Source organism: Littorina saxatilis, linkage group LG17 (genome assembly GCF_037325665.1).
Source record: "Littorina saxatilis isolate snail1 linkage group LG17, US_GU_Lsax_2.0, whole genome shotgun sequence".
NCBI classification, from domain to species: domain Eukaryota; kingdom Metazoa; phylum Mollusca; class Gastropoda; order Littorinimorpha; family Littorinidae; genus Littorina; species Littorina saxatilis.
In genome coordinates, this window is record NC_090261.1 from 62,634,088 (window position 1) to 62,639,087 (window position 5,000).

At 40.3% G+C, this 5,000-nt stretch overlaps 1 long non-coding RNA gene across 1 annotated transcript in view; it reads right to left on the reverse strand.

Annotated features, from left to right (window-relative positions):
• Positions 1–129: 129 nt before the first annotated feature.
• The window catches only part of LOC138952055 (uncharacterized), a 5,557-nt gene continuing 686 nt past the window's right edge, over positions 130–5,000 (reverse strand). Inside the window, exons 2-3 of the long non-coding RNA XR_011451291.1 lie at positions 1,900–2,071; positions 130–1,605 (exon numbers count right to left, since the gene is read on the reverse strand). This is a non-coding gene — a long non-coding RNA (uncharacterized lncRNA). The remainder of the gene's footprint in view (positions 1,606–1,899; positions 2,072–5,000) is intronic.

Genomic DNA, 5,000 nt, shown 5'->3' on the forward strand with positions numbered 1-5,000 from the left:
AAAATGGCCAAACTTTCAAATACAAACTTTTGCCGGGAAATAGCAAGTTCAATCATCTGCCGTTATTATTTGTATGGTTTTAGGTCAAAATAATGTTTAATTCCAGAGTTATTGCCCTTTTTGTAACGTTACCCTAATTTGTACTTTTCTCGTCTTTTTCTATCATTCTCTCATCCCATGCAAAAGAAACAAGTCGCGTAAGGCGAAAATACAATATTTAGTCAAGTAGCTGTCGAACTCACAGAATGAAACTGAACGCAATGCCATTTTACTCGTAGCATCGTCAGGCCACCGCTCATGGCAAAGGCAGTGAAATTGACAAGAAGAGCGGGGTAGTAGTTGCGCTAAGAAGGATAGCACGCTTTTCTGTACCTCTCTTTGTTTTAACTTTCTGAGCGTGTTTTTAATCCAAACATATCATATCTATATGTTTTTGGAATCAGGAACCGACAAGGAATAAGATGAAAGTGTTTTTAAATTGATTTGGACAATTTAATTTTGATAATAATTTTTATATATTTAATTTTCAGAGCTTGTTTTTAATCCGAATATAACATATTTATATGTTTTTGGAATCAGCAAATGATGGAGAATAAGATAAACGTAAATTTGGATCGTTTTATAAATTTTTATTTTTTTTTACAATTTTCAGATTTTTAATGACCAAAGTCATTAATTAATTTTTAAGCCACCAAGCTGAAATGCAATACCGAACCCCGGGCTTCGTCGAAGATTACTTGACCAAAATTTGAACCAATTTGGTTGAAAAATGAGGGCGTGACAGTGCCGCCTCAACTTTCACGAAAAGCCGGATATGACGTCATCAAAGACATTTATCAAAAAAATGAAAAACACGTTCGGGGATTTCATACCCAGGAACTCTCATGTCAAATTTCATAAAGATCGGTCCAGTAGTTTAGTCTGAATCGCTCTACACACACACACACACACACGCACGCACACACGCACGCACGCACATACACCACGACCCTCGTTTCGATTCCCCCTCGATGTTAAAATATTTAGTCAAAACTTGACTAAATATAAAAACAATCAGCCATATGATTATTTTTTCTCGAATATCTCTTTTTCTTTCATATTACCTCTCACCACTCCATGTTCTATTCTTTCTTCACCCATGCACATACAAACACAAACTATTTGAGGTTGTCTGCTGAAAACAGTACCAGATTCTGCTGCTTGTCGACTTGAAGTTGTGGTACTTCTAAATTTCATAACAAGGATTAATTGTTCAGTGTTCATGGTAAATACAGCTTCCAGTTGTAGAAAGTAACATGGTGCTGTGTGTCCTTGCACACGTGGGTCTGTCAGTCTGTCCATCACTTCACTGAATTGAAAATGTCATCCGTGCACTCTGCTATCGAACGTCTCCCTTTACTTTCAACAAACTGAAATGCCAGTCAGGGTCAAACTTGATGTGGCCGACGATCAAGAAATTTTCAAAATGGATTTGTGCTGTTCATTCACACACAAAACTGCATGCCGAAGTATTGATGCACCATGCCGAAGACTGAAGTTGCTACCCTCCTCTGTACCCCTGCCTCATTCGCAAGGTAGAAGACTTGCTTCTCTGACAGTCAGACTCTGAAACAAAGGCAACCACAGTGTTGATCAATATATTATTTACTAACTACTATTTGCACAGCTCAAGTCTGGTTTTGGGTACCTATCTACTTGCCATTTCTAAGCTGGTATGGTGATATTATTGAAAATGTAGTGTGTGTGTGTGTGTGTGTGTGTGTGTGTGTGTGTGTGTGTGTGTGTGTGTGTGTGTGTGCGTGCTTCTTTGTTGGAGAAAACAGCACATAAACACAAATATAACTGTATTTTCCCCTTTTTTTTAAGTACTGACAAATTGTAAAATATTAATGTCTTTACCTACTGAGCAAAGTCCCAAGGGCAAACCGTGCTGATTTCCTTGGAACTGGAACCAGCTGGTCCTTGCTGTTGCTCCATTCTGTCGAAGACCTGCTTTGTGGCCGGGCAGGCACTTCTATCTTTAGTTGTTGCGGTGAATTGCTGGACTTGTTTGCTGTTCCACGCGAGCAAACTGAGAAAAAGAGAGTAACATTGGTTAAAAAAAGGAGTTTAAAAACATACTACACATACACACATACCACCACCATCATCATCATCATCATCATCATCATCATAAAACTCATCATTGTCATTATCATATCTTTCTCTATCTACCCCTCTCTCTCTCTCTCTCTCTCTCTCTCTCTCTCTCTCTCTCTCTCTCTCTCTCTCTCTCTCTCTCTCTCTCTCTCTCTCTCTCACGCACACGCACACACACATATTCTAACGGCAGCAGTGTGGTTGATTATTTCATATGTACACATGTGTTATATAGCGGTGTAGTAAACATGACAGTGGAAGCGCTAAATGAATACTCAGATCACTGTCCTATACGTCTGACGATACACATACCAGCACTATGGAAAAGAAAACAGGAAAGGAGCTCGTCTAATAATTACGCTACAGCCCCAGAGCCAAATAATCAAGACAAAACGAGTTTCGTCTGGGACGAACACTCAGCCGAAAGCTTACAATGCGCACTCAAAACACAAGCGTTTACTATGCTGCTAAGAGACATTGACAATAAGATAGACGGACTACAAGACAATACCATGACAAACACCTTAGATGAAATAGTAGACGAATTTACGGACATAATGACAAAAGCATCAAAACTCTCCCTGAAATGCAGACTATCTAGAAAAAAAAGAAACAAAAAGCGGAGTAAGAAATGGTTCGATCAGGAATGCTACGTACAGAGACGGGAACTTAAGTCACTAAGAAACGCATTTAATCGCCACCCCTATAACCGCTCTCTGCGAGATAAACTCTTCAGTCTGTCACGCACGTACAATAAAGCTTTGAAAAGGAAAAAGCAACTGTATAAAAACAAACTCATCGCTACTCTGAACGATGCATACACAAATGACCCGACAAGCGTATGGAAAACACTTAAACTACTAAAAGACTCTGAGAACCCAAACGACCGGAATAGAAGCAACATCAGCTCATGCAAATGGATAAACCACTTACAAAACCTGATAGGCACTGATGTCGAAGTAGAGCAAACTACGAAAGATAACGTACGGGCAGAGCTCAATAACATTGATATCAACGCACAATCCGCACAACTCGATCTGCCTATCACAATGGAAGAAATCGCGAAAGCAGCTTCCAACTTGAAGTCGAAAAAAGCACCAGGTGTAGATGGAATTACAAATGAAATAATCAAGGCAAGCCTGCCTGCTACACAAATAACAATTAAAAAATTGTTTCAGGCAGCTCTGCACATAGGCTCGTGCCCCAAAGCATGGGCGACGGGTATAAACATTCCAATCTATAAGAGTGGTGACCCTATGAATCCTGGTAATTATCGTGGGATAACACTAAATAATAACCTAGGGAAATTTTTCTCGCAGATTATTAACAATAGACTAAATGGATTCCTGGAATCTAATCATCTATATGCGAGGGAACAGGCCGGATTTAGAAAGAAGTCGAGAACGACGGACCAAATATTTATCCTAAAAAAGATCGTCGACGGAATAATTACAAACAGAAAAGACAGGTTGTATGCATGCTTCGTGGACTTCCAAAAGGCCTTCGACAACGTATGGCACGAAGCTCTCCTCCTCAAACTTAACAGGATAGGAGTTATGGGGAATTGTTTCAACGTTATAAGAGATATGTACAGCAAATCTACTATCTGCACTAAGACCGCACTCGGACACTCACATGACATACCCGTCCGGAAAGGCAATACTCTAAGCCCCACACTCTTCAACATATTCATCAACGATCTCCCAGATTATCTGCGTGGGAATGACTCACCAAGTCTGAACAGTGCCCAAAATACAGAAATCCCATGCCTACTTTACGCCGATGATTTGGTAATTCTGTCCACATCCAAAAGAGGACTACAAAATAAGTTGAACCGACTGAATGACTACAGCAGTGAATGGGGCATTAAAATAAACAAAGAAAAAACGAAAGTGATAATATTTACCCGCACAGACCCAAAAGTACCAATACTATTTAACTGTGGCACACATATGATTGAAAGTGTAGACCAATATAAATATTTAGGGGTCATCTTCCATAAAAGCGGTAAATTCTTACAAACCCAGGAACATTTAGCCAAGCAAGCAAACAAGGCATCGCATGCCCTGAGACGACTAATTAGAGGAAGAGAGATGAAAGTAACTACAATGATGCAACTATTTTATACCTTAGTCGCCCCTGTGTCCACTTATGGAGCCGAGGTCTGGTTCCCATCAGCAATCAACATCCAAAACGAACAATCGCTACCCGACATATTCGATAAGTGTCTATCGAATAATCTACCCCATGAACAAGTGCATTTAAAATTCAGTAAACGCCTTCTTGGCGTCCACAGTAAAGCAATGAACTTGCCAACGCTAGCAGAGCTCGGGCAACCCCCTGTGGGTATAAAACTAATTGAACAAACAATAAACTTCTGGACCCACATCGTTGAGTCAGAAGAAAATTCATATTTACGACAGGCTTACGCTGACATGATCGACAGACCACAAGACAGCTCACCGCAATGGATACATTTCATTCGAGCAATCATAGGTAACCTCGGACTGGACCATAACTGGATACTTCAGTCAGCAGTCCAAAAGAATGCGCTGATGAAAACTCTACGACGAGGACTAGAATACGAATACGTACGATTTTGGCAAGGAAAGAAGACTGAGGGCTCAAAACTGCAATACTACAACACAATTACTGACGGCGATTACGACTGTGAAGCATACTTGACATGTGTAACCAACCCCAAACACAGAAAAGCACTGTGTAGATTGCGTATTAGCGCTCACGATTTAAAAATCGAAAGGGGGAGATACACAAACACACCCAGAGAGGATAGAAAGTGCACCGTGTGTGGCGTAATTGAAGACGAGCTCCATTTCCTGGATAGTTGTACAAGATTTCAT